Source organism: Eurosta solidaginis, chromosome 2 (assembly GCF_040869045.1).
Source record: "Eurosta solidaginis isolate ZX-2024a chromosome 2, ASM4086904v1, whole genome shotgun sequence".
Taxonomy (NCBI): domain Eukaryota; kingdom Metazoa; phylum Arthropoda; class Insecta; order Diptera; family Tephritidae; genus Eurosta; species Eurosta solidaginis.
In genome coordinates, this window is record NC_090320.1 from 195,734,577 (window position 1) to 195,750,254 (window position 15,678).

At 36.7% G+C, this 15,678-nt stretch overlaps 1 protein-coding gene across 11 annotated transcripts in view; it reads right to left on the reverse strand.

Annotated features, from left to right (window-relative positions):
- LOC137240465 (serine-rich adhesin for platelets) overlaps positions 1 to 15,678 on the reverse strand; it is a 361,236-nt gene that overhangs the window by 35,879 nt on the left and 309,679 nt on the right. The window lies entirely within an intron of this gene.

Here is a 15,678-nt window from a genome sequence, read left to right on the forward strand (position 1 = left end):
CTTATAACACTAGATAGATAGATAATTAATTGAGGACCGCACTGCGACCATTGGTCTATTGCCCCACTTATAACACTAACATGTCAGAATAAATTAAATTTTTCACCGAGTTTGTACTTTTCGTTAAAATTTTCTTTTCGTTTTTAATTTATTATTCAAACTTTCATATTCACATAAAATTTCATGCATTCGCATGAGTTACAATTCCTTTTTTTATACCCAGCTGCACTTGTACAAAGGGTATTATAACTTTGATTGGATAACGGTTGGTCGTACAGGTATAAAGGAATCGAGATGGATATAGACTTCAGTATATCAAAATCATCATTATCGAAAATAAATTTGATTGAGCCATGTCCGTCCGTCTCTCCGTTAACACGATAATTTGAGTAAATATTAAATTTGGTACACGAGCTTATCTGGGCCCATAATAGATTGGTATTGAAAATGAGCGAAATCGGATGATAACCACGCCCACTTTTTATATATTTACCATTTTAGAAAACACAAAAAACCTGATAATTTAGTAAATAATACACCTAGAATGTTGAAATTGGACGTGTGGACTGATATTGAGACTCTTGATAAAAATTTGAAAAAAATTTTTAAAATGGGCGTGGTACCGCCCACTTGTGATAAAATCAATTTTACAAATATTATCATCATAAATCAAAAATAGTTACAGCTATTGTAACAAAATTCGGCAGAGAGGTTGCCTTTACTATAAGGAATGCTTTGAAGAAAAATTGACGAAATCGGTTAAGGACCACGCCCACTTTTATATAAAAGATTTTTAAAAGGGTCGTGGACGAATAAAATAAGCTATATCTTTGCAAACAAAGACCTTTATATCAATGGAATTTCATTTCCCAAATGGATTTATAACAATAAATAGTCAAAACTTTAAATTTAAAAAAAATGGGCGCGGCACCACTCCTTTTATGACTAAGCAATTTTCTGTGTTTCGGGAGCCATAAATCGAAGAAAAATTAGTTCAGAATAGAACAGCCATATGTATATGTATTATTGCGCAGCCTTGCAACACTATTAAGCACACAAAACAAACAACAACAGCATTTCAAGTGTACAGCTGGGTATGTAATGTTCGGTTTCACCTGAACTTAGACTTCCTTACTTTTTATTTATTTTGCTGGTTGTTTATTTATTTGTGTATCATCTTATTAATAGGCAACTTGCAAAAATGTGAGTTTGTATGAATGTTTCTCTAAAAGTTTTACGTGTGTAAACATAAAATATGAGATTAGCATCATTTTTCTGTTTTTCGCAAATTTTTTTTTTTATATTTGTTGTTGCTGCTTCAAAGCATCTTTGTTGGCGCTTTATTGTACCCAACTCATTTCCTACTTCATCACAATTGCGGCAATTTGTTGAATGTGATATGTTTTCACACACACATATGTAAATGTGCAAATTGAAAATGTAGCCTGTTGCTAACCAAGTGTTTACTTTGGCTACCAGCAAAGTTGTTGCTCGCTCACTCATTGCATGTAGCAAAAATTATGATTAGCTTAAAATGATTTAGATTAAGTATAAAATGCTTATAAGTAGATATATACACATATACACATATGTACGTACATATGAAAGCTTAAGTGTATGAATTTGCATAAAGTAGCGTGCGATCGCCGTAACAAAGCCACCAAGCGTGACAACAATGAGATTGTGTGTATGTATGTATGTATTATGCGCCATGTGCTTGATTGTTGTATGCTTATAAGCAAATGTACTTATATATAAATATAACAATCATTAGGTGCCCAATTTAGCTGCAAATAGCACCTATTTTCATATCAACACTCATAAAGTGCATTCATCGCTTTCATTTTTATACTCAGCTGAGCAGAGCTCACAGAGTATATTAACTTTGTTCGCATAACGGTAATGCGTAACGGCACAAACTAATCGAGATAGATATAGACTTCTATATATCAAAATGATCAGGGCGAAAAAGGACATTCATTTAGCCATGTCCGTCCGTCCGTCCGTCCGTCCGTAAACACGATAACTTGAGTAAATTTTGAGGTATCTTAATGAAATTTGGTATGTAGGTTCATCTCAGATCGCTATTTAAAATGAACGAAATCGGAGTACAACCACGCCCACTTTTTCGATATCGAAAATTTCGAAAAACCGAAGAAGTGCGATAATTCATTACCAAAGACGGATAAAGCGATGAAACTTGGTAGGTGGGTTGACTTTATGACGCAGAATAGAAAATTAGTAACATTTTTGAGAATGGGCGTGGTACCGCGCACTTTTAAAAGAAGGTAATTTAAAAGTTTTGCAAGCTGTAATTTGGCAATCGTTGAAGATATCATAACGAAATTTGGCAGGAACGTTACTCCTATTAGTAAAATCGGATGACGAACACGACCACTTAAAAAAAATTTAAAAGTCAAATTTTAACAAAAAATGTTATATCTTTAGAGTATATATGTAAATTATGTCAACATTCAACTCCAATAATGGAAAATTTCAAAATGGGTGTGGCCTCGCCCTTTTTCATTTAATTTGTCTAGAATACTTTTAATGCCATAAGTCGAACAAACATTTACCAATCCTTGCGAAATTTGGTAGGGGCATAGCTTTTATGACAATAATTGTTTCCTGTAAAAATGGGCGAAATCGGTTGAAACCACGCCCAGGTTTTATACACAGTCGGCCGTCTGTCTTTCCGCTCGGCCGTTAACACGATAACTTGAGCAAAAACCGATATATCTTTACTAAACTTAGTTCATGTACTTATCTGAAGTCGCTTTATCGTGGTATAAAATATGGCCGAAATCCGACTTTGACCACGCCCACTTTTGCGATATCGAAAATTACGAAAAATGAAAAAAATGCCATAATTCTATACCAAATACGAAAAGGGATGAAACATGGTAATTTGATTGGTTTATTGACGCAAACTATAACTTTAGAAAAAACTTTGTTAAAGGGGTGTGACACCTTCGATAGAACTAGATGTAGGTTAAACTTACATTTTATAAATACCTCAAATCAATTTGCTATAAGTAGCCAGAAGATCATTCTTTAGATTATAAACAAATACGCACAAAAAAAAAACAGAATGTAAAGTTTACCATTTTTACACATATTTTCCAGAGGAAAACAGTGCAAATTTTACATGATGTAAAAAATACCAAGACTAAAATGTACGAAATAAGTTTTTCCTCCGCCAGTTTTGTAGTGTAAAGTTGTGCAACTTCACAGACGGACACATTCTAAGTAAGTTGTCGTGGGAGCTCAACGTGGAGGACAGACTGGATAAGGCCCCGACGGCAATCTATGCATGTACAAATTGTTGGGATGTACGTGGGGTCTATCGCCCTCTCTCTCTCATTGGGTATTTACATTGAAGGTAAATCCTATCCTATACTATGGGGGCCTTTTTTTGGTGGACAGCCTCACAAAAATGAACCAACCCCAAAATATTAGAGAGGTATGCAGGCTATCAATGCTCAGCATTACAGTAGTTATCAAAACAGCCTACGGCTGCAATGTATGCCAGTTTCGCTTGAGGTCAGACTATACGGCCGTAGTTGTATAGTGTCATCAATTCAGTATCTGCCCTTCGAAGGAGCTATTCTAGAGGTTCTGGAAGCGAAGATCTTCGTTTAAATACCCTCTACTGGCTTCAATCCACATGTGAATCATATGAGTTCTGTGTCACGCTTCGATTTTGGAGATATCCTACATAGCTTTGTTCCTACAACTGAATACTAATACGCAGTGAGATGTGATGTACACATGTAAACAGATGGTTCCAAGGCAGTGAAAGTAATAAGGTATGCGGTATATATACTACGCTGATCCGGAAATAAACAGATTAGAAGTAGTGACAGCAAATCACAATGAAGGCAAAAATCTGCACAGTACAGCATCAAAAAGTATGTTAGAGTGTAAGAGTGTAATCTCTGGAAAGAATCCGAAGAAGCATGCATTTATATTGGGTTCCAGGGCATATGAGAATGGGATTAAAAAGCGGATGAACTAGTTAAAAAGGGAGGGACGCGAAGCGGACAAACAAGGTTACTCCTATCATTAACAAGTAAGGAAGGTTAAGTTCGGGTGTAAGCGTACATTACATACTCAGTTGAGAGCTATGGTGACAACATAAGGGAAAATAACCAGGTAGGAAAATGAACCGAGGAAACCCTGGAATGTGTTTGTATGACATGTGTATCAAATAAAAGGCATTAAAGAGTATTTTATGAGGGAGTGGGCCATAGTTCTATAGGCGGACGCTATTTAGGGATATAGCCATAAAGGTGGATCAGGGTTGACTCTAGAATGCGTTTGTACGATATGGGTATCAAATGAAAGGTGTTAATGAGTATTTTAAAAGGGAGTAATCCTTAGTTCCATAGGTGGACGCTGTTTCGAGATATCGCCATAAAGGTGGACCAGGGGTGACCCTAGAATTTGTTTGTACAATATGGGCATCAAACGAATGGTGTTAATGAGTTTTTTAAAAGGGAGTAATCCTTAGTTCCATAGGTGGACGCCGTTTCGAGATATCGCCATAAAGTTGGGCCAGGGGTGACTCTAGAATTCGTTTGTATGATATGGGTATCAAATGAAAGGTGCTAATGAGTATTTTAAAAGGGAGTAATCCTTAGTTCCATAGGTGGACGCCGTTTCGAGATATCGCCATAAAGGTGGGCCAGGGGGACTCTAGAATTTGTTTGTACAATATGGGCATCAAACGAAAGGTGTTAATGAGTATTTTAAAAGGGAGTAATCCTTAGTTCCATAGGTGGGCGCCGTTTCGAGATATCGCCATAAAGGTGGGCCAGGGGTGACTCTAGAATTTGTTTGTACAATATGGGCATCAAACGAAAGGTGTTAATGAGTATTTTAAAAGGGAGTAATCCTTAGTTCTATAGGTGGACGCCGTTTCGAAATATCGCCATAAAGGTGGACCAGGGGTGACTCTAGAATATGTACGATATGGGTATCAAATGAAAGGTGTTAATGAGTATTTTAAAAGGGCGTGGGGCTTAGTTCTATAGGTGGACGCCTTTTCCAGATATCGACCAAAATGTGGACCAGGGTGACCCAGAACATCATCTGTTGGATACCGCTAATTTATTTATATATGTAATACCTGCCAAGATTTTAAGGGTTTTTTTTCGCCTTGCAGAACTTTTTCATTTTCTTCTACTTAATATGGTAGGCATCACAACCATTTTATAAAGTTTTCTCTAAAGTTATATTTCGCGTCAATAAACCAATCCAATTACCTTACCATGTTTTATCCCTTTTTTCGTGTTTGGTATAGAATTATGGCATTTTTTTCATTTTTCGTAATTTTCGATATCGAAAAAGTGGGCGTGGTCATAGTCGGATTTCGTTCATTTTTCATGCCAAGATAAAGTGAGTTCAAGTAAGCACGTGAACTAAGTTCATTAAAGATATGTCGATTTTTGCTCAAGTTATCGTGTTAACGGCCATGCGGAAGGACAGACGGACGACTGTGTATAAAAACTGGGCGTGGCATCAACCGATTTCGCCCATTTTTACAGATAACAGTTAGTGTCATAAAATCTATGCCCTACCAAATTTCAAAAGGATTGGTAAATTTTTGTTCGATTTATGGCATTAAAAGTATCCTAGAAAAATTAAATGAAAAAGTGCGGAACCACGCCCATTTTGAAATTTTCTTTTATTTTTGTATTTTGTTGGACCATATCATTACTGAAGTTGAATGTTGACATAATTTACTTATATACTGTAAAGATATTAAATTTTTTGTTAAAATTTTACTTTAAAAAAATTTTTTTTTTAAAAGTGGCCGTGGTCCTTCTCCGATTGTGCTAATTTTTATTAAGCGTACATATAGTAATAGGAGTAACGTTCCTGCCAAATTTCATCATGATATCTTCAACGACTGCCAAATTACAGCTTGCAAAAGTTTTAAATTACCTTCTTTTAAAAGTGGGCGGTGCCAAGCCCATTGTCCAAGATTTTACTAATTTTCTATTCTGCGTCATAAGTTCAACTGATCTACCAAGTTTCGTCGCTTTATCTGTCTTTTGTAATGAATTATCGCACTTTTTCGGTTTTTCGAAATTTTCGATATCGATAAAGTGGGCGTAGTTATAGTCCGATATCGTTCATTTTAAATAGCGATCTGAGATGAGTGCTCAGGAACCTACATACCAAATTTCATCAAGATACCTCAAAATTTACTCAAGTTATCGTGTTAACGGACGGACGGACGGACGGAGGGACGGACGGACGGACATGGCTCAATCAAATTTTTTTTCGATCCTGATTATTTTGATATATGGAAGTCTATATCTATCTCGATTCCTTTATATACGTACAACCAACCGTTATCCAATCAAACTTAATATACTCTGTGAGCTCTGCTCAACTGAGTATAAAAAGAGGACTGTAGACTCATGATGGGTATTCTGACCGGACACTGCCTTCTGGCGTCATGTGCCCTTAAATTAGGCTTGGCCAGTGATAAAATATGTGAGCAATGTTGCTTTTAGGAAGAAATGAGTAGCATATATCTCAGAAAGCTTCTAGTATTTGCCAACCTAACCTCTACTACGAGTGTATTTCTGCTATAAAAAGCTAATCAATAAAAACTCACCTGCCTAGAAGCTTCTTATCGGAGTCAGCATAAAACATATAGGCCAGTTCCGATAATTTGCAGAAAAAATTAAAAAGAAGTACACGAAAATCGGAAGAGAAGCTCGGTCTTTAACTGGCCGAACGTAAATTGCGCCATGTATTTACTTATTTTGTACGTGCTCATTATTAACTTCACCGATCCAGGGATCCTTAGTTTTTTAGTCGATTTACAGGGTTTTTCTTTTAGTCTACAGTGACATGTAAGTATTCCTGTTAATCTTGAAACTCCTGTGTTCTTCTCTTATCCATCAATTTTTGTACCAAAACCCTGGCTAAATGGTTGATGTTACTAATCCTTGAGTGATCCAGCCTCTCGGATGAGTCGTCGAAGGCTAATCTCTGCATACAGCCTTATAGAAAAAGTGCAACTTTCAATGCCCTCTGCTGCCTTCAAGCCACGTCATATCAATCATATGAGTGTTGTGTCACGCTTCGATTTTGGAGATATCCTACATAGCTTTGTTCATCTTACTGAATACTAACACGCCTAATACAATCTCTGGAAAACTTTACCTATACCAAAGCTCTCGTTAATGCAAGGGCTCAAACACCTCCCTAATTGAGATGTGATGCAGAAGGCAAGGCATGAAATGTAAACGGCCGGGCAGCATTAAACTAAAACTTTTCCTTGTTAGCGAATTTCTAAGCAGATATTAGTGCTATTTCCCAGAAAGACGAAAACCTCCACAATATCGAATAAATATCCTTAAAAATTTATGTGACTGCCAAGGCGCAAATGATTCATTTTTTAAAGAAATCGCATAATACAATGTTGGCTTGTCCAAAATCTCATTCGGCCTCAAATGGTTGGGAGAGGTGCGTTCCATAAATTACGGAGGTGGTGGCGTAGTTCAGCGTCATTTAGCGATGACTTATTAGCTTTGCAGGGAACTACTATTCCGCCTTAGCCCTTTATATTTTGGACTGAGAAGGTGATTGAAATGTCGACGAATAAAATTCATAAATTCACGCTATTTAAGTATCTCATGCTCTCTGCTTGAATCAGAGAGAGGAAGGTCTTCCAGAGTATTTAGGGTCCTATTCGTTATGCCTTCGGCAAGTAACAAAGAAGGTATAATGATGAGCTGTATGGCTCTATTCAGATATAAGCGTAGTGCACCGAATAAGAGCACAAATACCATGCTAGCTAGGTCATGTTATACTAACGAAGAAGCAGCAGCAAGTATTCCCATGTATAAGCACCCGTATTTATAAGCCGTGAGAGGAGCATGTGGAGGAAGACTTGATGACACTTGCTGCATTCAGTCAGTATCAGCTATCACGAAACAGGAAACGGTCAACTTCGTTTTGGGTAATTAAACGCCAGTTAATAATAATGATGAATACCGAAGTGATACCAAACGATCCCGTTATTATTCATTAATAATTTATTTGAAAACAGTTAATTAGTGATCCCATATAGATCGCAAATAGTTTCTGTATGGCCAAATAAATTCTGACGGTGTCTCAAAGAACCACAAGTAATCCCAAAAGAGTCCTTCCCACTTTTTTAGGTCAAATATACTCAGATTTTTAACAATGAAAAGCTGCACCTATCAATTTTCTCAAATTTGAATACTAACAAGTTTCAAGTGACTCGGAATAAAAAAATAATCGGCGAGTTTGCGCCTTGGCAGCCATTTCGTTGTTGATGGATATAAATTCGAGACTGTAAAGGACGTCGTCCATTTGTAAACCAGCATCAACAGCGAAAACAATGCCGGCCTCTAAATGAAACGGACAGCGGATAACTCTTGTCAAGAAGTGCTAGTTTGGATAGAGTAAAAAATTGGAAAGTAAAGTCCTCTCTCGAAGAAAAAAAAATCGCGCTCAACAAGTCACTCATAATACCTCTCCTGATGCATAGCTCGATATCACTTAAGCTCTCAATCAGCCATCAAAACTATGAAAGTAATTTATCACGTTTTGTGATATCAATAGATATTTATTCTATTCTTGCTAATCCACATAGACTTTAAGCACAGTTATTGCCTGACACCAGCGCTTTATTCTTAAAAATGTAATTTAATCACAGCTTAGTCTTTAGAGCGATTGCTAGTACTTAGCGCTTTGCTGCATGTCTGCAATGAATCTATTGTTTACCTCTACAATTTTCTATGCAATTGTTTCATTTTATTTTTGTATGTAATTTCTACCTAATTTATTTATTTTTGCTACTGCTCGTGCCATTGTTTTCTTAAAACTGTATATTTCTATTCATTATTTATTACAGTCCGTACGTAGTTTTTCTTAACTTCAGCTTATATTCTTAATTGTTTATATATATGTACACATAGTATGTATGTACGTATGTATATTCACCTATACCTAATTGTTGACAATGGCAATGCTACTCGTGTGATGAAGTAAGATCACAACTGCCAATAAAGAAGCAAAATAACACAATAATTAAAGTAAATCTTACTCTCTTACCTACTACCTCTACGTTAGTTACATTATACAATAAATTCAGAGATAGATTGTTAGTTGGAGCGTATATTTCCGCATTTCAAGTGATTAAGTTTATCTTTTTTAATGACAATAACTGTACTTAGCACACCTTGAGCCAACTGCCTAATCTACCCTCCATTAAGTTTTATATTTCATGGAAGAGTAAACAGTTGAATATTTCATGAAACTGTGGCTAGATTTAACAAAACAATTTTGTTACGTTCTTCATCTTATACTCAACTCTCGAAAATTTACCTTGTTTTGAGGAGATATTTCTTAGGGTCATTTCCTCGGGTGAAATTTAAAATTAATGGCCCGTAATCATAGTCAAGTTAGAAAAAAGTTTTATCGATTTAAACATGATTCTAAATTAAACATCGTTTTAAGTATGTTGTAGTCAACTTAAGCACTGTTTTATCTCTAAAAAGGAGTTTTAATTTTAAAATGGTGCGAACGTCATTTTAAAATATTAAAATCTCATTTAAGTTGACGTTTTGCGTTGCATACTTGCGAAATTACGATAAATTGAAACAGAAGTGAAATTATTGAAGTAAAAGTGAAAAAATGCGCACAAATCAACGAATTTTGCGATTTTAGATGATGCAATCCCAAGTAGGAGGGAAAAGGTGTATAAGACGCGGTACGATCCCTTCCAAATGGAGGAAGACGAGTTTTATATGCGATATCGATTCGATAAGGCTACGATTCTATATCTCATAGAAATTTTGAATATTGACGAACCTTTGAATAACAGGGGACTTCCAATTTCCGCCAGCCTGCAGGTTCTCACGGCGTTGCGATTTTTAGGAAGAAATGTTCACCAAAGTGACATTGGAGGGTGCTATAATTTGTGCTCTGCAGAATTTTACTTGAATTTACCTATTTTAGTCATTTAAGGTGATCTTCATGGAATGTCACAGGCTACAGTTGGAAGGGTTATAAAAAACACATGCAAAAAGATTGCCCTTTTGTTGCCACACTTCATTGCATATCCATAAAATCAGGAGTTGGCTGATGTAAAATCTAAGTTTTACAACGTGTCCAGATTTCCTGCAGTTATTGGAGCAATTGATTGCACATACGTTAGGATAAAATGCCCTGCGAAGGATGTTGGAGTGATGATGACAGTACATTACCTTGACCGTCCTGTTCATGAATAATTTTTCTTCTTAGTTCGCATGGCTGGGTACGCGGGTACCACAAGGCAAGAACTACTATTGGTACCTGGGTATCCCAGCCATGAGAACTAGTAATAAAAAACTAATTTAAGTAATAAACAAGTAAGGAAGGCTAAGTTCGGGTGTAACCGAACATTACATACTCAGCTGAGAGCTATGGAGGCGAAATAAGGGAAAATCACCATGTAGGAAAATTAACCTAGGGTAACCCTGGAATGTGTTTGTATGACACGTATATCAAATGGAAGGTATTAACGAGTATTTTAAAAGGGAGTGGGCCATTGTTCTATAGGTGGACATAAAGGTGGACCAGGGGTGACTCTAAAATTTGTTTGTACGATATGGGTATCAAATGAAAGTTGCTAATGAGTATTTTAAAAGGGCGTGGGCCTTAGTTCTATAGGTGGACGCCTTTTCGAGATATAGCCATAATGGTGGAGGGTGAGGGTTTTAAGAGGGAGTGGTGGTAGTTGTATATGTGAAGGCGTATTCGAGATATCGTCCAAAATGTGGACCACGGTGACCCAGAACATCATCTGTCGGGTACCGCTAATTTATTTATATATGTAATACCCCGAACAGTATTCCTGCTAAGATTCCCAGGGTTTTTGATTTCACCCGGCAGAACTTTTTCATTTTCTTCTACTTATTATGGCAGGTGTCACACCCATTTTACACAGTTTTTTCTAAACTAATATTTTGCGTCAACAAACCAATCCAATTACCATGTTTCATCCCTTTTTCGTATTTGGTATTGAATTTTGGCATTTTTTTTTTTCATTTTTCGTAATTTTCGATATCGGAAAGGTAGGCGTGGTCATAGTCGGATTTCGGCCATTTTTTTTACCAATACAAAGTGAGTTCAGATAAGTACGTGAACTGAGTTTAGTACAGATATATCGATTTTTGCTCAAGTTATCGTGTTAACGGCCGAGCGGAAGGACATACGGTAGACTGCGTATAAAAACTGGGCGTGGTTTCAACCGATTTCGCCCTTTTTCACAGAAAACAGTTATCGTCCTAGAATCTAAGTCCCTACCAAATTTCACAAGGATTGGTAAATTTTTGTTCGACTTATGGCATTAAAAGTATCCTAGACAAATTAAATGAAAAAGGATGCAGCCACGCCCATTTTGAAATTTTCTTTTATTTTTGTGTTTTGTTGTACCATATCATTACTGGGGATGAATGTTCACATAATTTACTTTTATACTGTAAAGATATTAAATTTTTTGTTAAAATTTTACTTTAAAAAAATGTTTTTTTTTTAAGTGGGCGTGTTTGTCATCCGATTTCGCTAATTTTTATTTAGCACCCATACAGTAATAGGATTATCGTTCCTGCCAAATTTCATCATGATATCTTCAACGACTGCCAAATTACAGCTTGCAAAACTTTTAAAATACCTTCTTTTAAAAGTGGGTGGCGCCACGCCCATTGTCAAAATTTTACTAACTTTCTATTTTGCGTCATAAGTTCAACCCACGTACTAAGTTTCATAGCTTTATCCATCTTTGGTAATGAATTACCGCACTTATTCGATTATTCGAAATGTGGGCGTGGTTATAGTCCGATATCGTTCATTTTAAATAGCGAACTGAGATGAGTGCCCAGGAACCTGCATTCCAAATTTTATCAAGATACCTCAAAATTTACTCAAGTTGTCGTGTTAACGGACAGACGGACGGACGGACGGACATGGCTCAATCAAATTTTTTTCGATACTGATGATTTTGATGTATGGAAGTCTATATCTATTTCGATTCCTTTATACCGCTCGGTTTTTGAACGAGTGCCAATTAAAAAATAAATTAGAGATAACGAGAAGTTCCCATAATGGTGTACTACTGGGAGATGGAGGATACCCTTTGTCACCTATTTTGTTAACCCCTGTTAGGAATCCTTCAACACCAAAAGAAGAGAGGTTTAAACATCACGACATGCTTGGCAATGTGCATATTTATTCATGTTTAATTTTGTCCTGATGATAGGTACAACACATATTGTCACCCGGAGCAAAATAGAATGCCTAAACGGACAGACTAAATCGAAATTCCATTCTATTTTCGGACGTCTTCGTGCAGATTTGGATACCCCGAAAAATGTTATTATTGTTATCGCTATACTTCACAACATCGCTAAGGAACGGAATTTGACATGTAAGTTAAAGAAAAATCAATTTTTAAACGATGTACTACCGTATTTTTATACTCAGTTGAGCAGAGCTCACAGAGTATATTAACTTTGATTGGATAGCGGTTGGTTTTACAGGTATAAGGGAATCGAGATAGATATAGACTTCCATATATCAAAATCATCAGTATCGAAAAAAAATTCCGTCCGTCCGTCCGTTCGTCTGTCCTTTAACATGATAACTTGAGTACATTTTGAGGTATCTTGACGAAATTTGGTACGTAGGTTTCTGGGCACTCATCTCAGATCGCTATTTAAAATGAACGATATCGGATTTTAACCACACCCACTTTTTCGATATCGAGAATTTCGAAAAACCGAAAAAGTGCGATAATTCATTACCAAAGACGGATAAAGCGATGAAACTTTGTAGGTGAGTTGAACTTATGACGCAAAATAGAAAATTAGTAAAATATTGGACAATGGGCGTGGCTACGGCCACTTTTAAAAGAAAGAAATTTAAAAGTTTTGCAAGCTTTAATTTGGCAGTCGTTGAAGATATCATGATGAAATTTGGCAAGAACGGTAAAGTCAAATTTTAATAAAAAATTTAATATCTTTACAGTATATAAGTAAATTATGTGAACATTCATCCCCAGTAATGATATGGTACAACAAAATACAAAAATAAAAGAAAATTTCAAAATGGGCGTGGCTCCGGCCTTTTTCATTTAATTTGTCTAGGATAATTTTAATGCCATAAGTCGAACAAAAATTTACCAATCTTTGTGAAATTTGGTAGGGCATAGATTCTATGACGATAACTGCTGTCTGTGAAAATGGGCGAATTCGGTTGAAGCCACGCCCAGATTTTATACACAGTCGGCCGCGTGTCCTTCCGCTCGGCCGTTAACACGATAACTTGAGCAAAGATCGATATATATTTACTTAACTTAGTTCACGTACTTATCTGAACTCACTTTATCTTTGTATAAAAAATGGCCGAAATCCGTCTATGACCGGTCCCACATTTTCGATATCGTAAATTACGAATGATGAAAAAAATGCCGTAATTCTATACCAAATATGAAAAAAAAATTTTAAGTTTAACGGTTTTATTGAAAACAATATTTACATGAAGTAATAATGATACTAAGAGCTAGAAAATAATTAGGTAGGTCCTAGGTACTAGTCATCACACTCCTCATCAATCTAGGGCGTTGATCAGACAATTAAATAAAAGCGTTGGAAGCGTGAAATTTCTATTGATAGTCATATATAAGACCAACCGAACCTTAATCAGGTACGCCTCACATTTTTAGAAATTTCACGCTTCCAACGCTTTTATTTAATTGTCTGATCAACGCCCTAGATTGATGAGGAGTGTGATGACTAGTACCTAGGACCTACCTAAATATTTTCTAGCTTTTAGTATTATTATTACTTCATGGAAGTATTGTTTTCAATAAAACCGTTTAACTTAAAACTTTTTTTTTAATTATTTTATTTTCAAGTTTCAGCACTGAAATCCAGCGAAGAATAAATCTTGCCAATAAATGCTACTTTGGACTAGGTAGGCAATTGAAAAGTAAAGTCCTTTCTCGGCGAACGAAAATCGTACTCTACAAGTCACTTATCGTACCCGTCCTGCTATATGGGGCAGAAGCATGGACCATGACAACAGCAGATGAAGCGGCTTTGGGAGTGTTCGAGAGAAAAGTTCTTCGAAAGATTTATGGACCTCTACGCGTTGGCGATGGCGAGTACCGAAGAAGATTTAATGATGAGCTGTACGAGCTATACGCAGACATCAACATAGTCCAGCGAATTAAAGCGCAGCGGCTGCGCTGGCTAGGCCATGTTATGCGAATGAAAGATGATGCTCCGGCCAAGAAAGTGTTTCTATCGGAACCCGCCTATGGAAGCAGAGGTAGAGGGCGGCCCCCACTCCGTTGGAAGGACCAGGTGGAAAACGATTTAAACTCCCTTGGTGTTACCAATTGGCGCCGGTTGGCGGAGCGAAGGAGCGACTGGTGCGCCTTGTTGGACGGCCATAACCGTTTAGACGGTTAAGCGCCAATTAAGTAAGTAAGTAATTTTCAAGTTTTTAGACTTTATTTAATTGCCTATTATTTCTTATTCTATTTAGTTCATTTAGTGACTCAATATTACAAGGACTCTTTCCTGACAATTTGTTACAATCTAAGTCCTCAATACATAATCCTTCCAAAGACTTTACTCGACTCTGCGCCACGTATGCCTGTCCTCCCCCCAACTCCAAAATATTTTGATGTTTTATCTACCGGACTGTATGTAATATGTGTTCCAAATATGGACCAAATCTGACCACAAATACGATTTTTGTGAATATCTCAATCCTTGCGCCACCTGGCGGCGATTTTTTCTTATTATTGCATTGTTATCGGGTTCTGAACTATATTCCAAGTTTCAAGCTTGTAGCTTATCGGGAAGTTACTTAAATTTCAAATACAAAATTCGTGCCGGCCAACCAACCAGCCATCCAACCAACCAGCCTGCCAAGTCAAGCTAAATAAAACCGTTTAAAAAGGGATAAAACATTGTAATTGGATTGGTTTATTGACGCAAAATATAACTTTAGAAAAAACTTTGTAAAATGGGTGTGACACCTACCATATTAGGTAGAAGAAAATGAAAAAGTTCTGCAGGGCGAAATCGAAAGCCCTTGGAATGTTGGCGGGAATAATGTTCGTGGTATTACACATATAAATAAATTAGCGGTACCCGACAGATGATGTTCTGGGTCACCCTGGTCCACATTTTGGTCGATATCTCGAAAACGCCTTCACATATACAACTAAGGGACACTCGCTTTTAAAACCCTCATTAATACCTTTATTTTGATACCCATATCGTACAAGCACATTATAGAGTCACCCCTGGTCCACCTTTATGGCGATATCTCGAAAAGGCGTCCACCTATAGAACTAAGGCCCACTCCCTTTTCAAATACTCATTAGCACCTTTAATTTGATACCCATATCGTACAAACAAATTCTAGAGTCACCCCTGGTCCCGAAATCTGTGCGAAATGGCGTCCACCTATAGAACTATGGCTCACTCTCTTTTAAAATACTCTTTAATACCTTCCATTTGATACCCATGTCATAAAAACACATTCCAGTGTTACCCTAAGTTCATTTTCCTACATGTTGATTTTCTCTTATTTTGTCTCCAAAGCTCTTAGCTGAGTATGTAATATTTG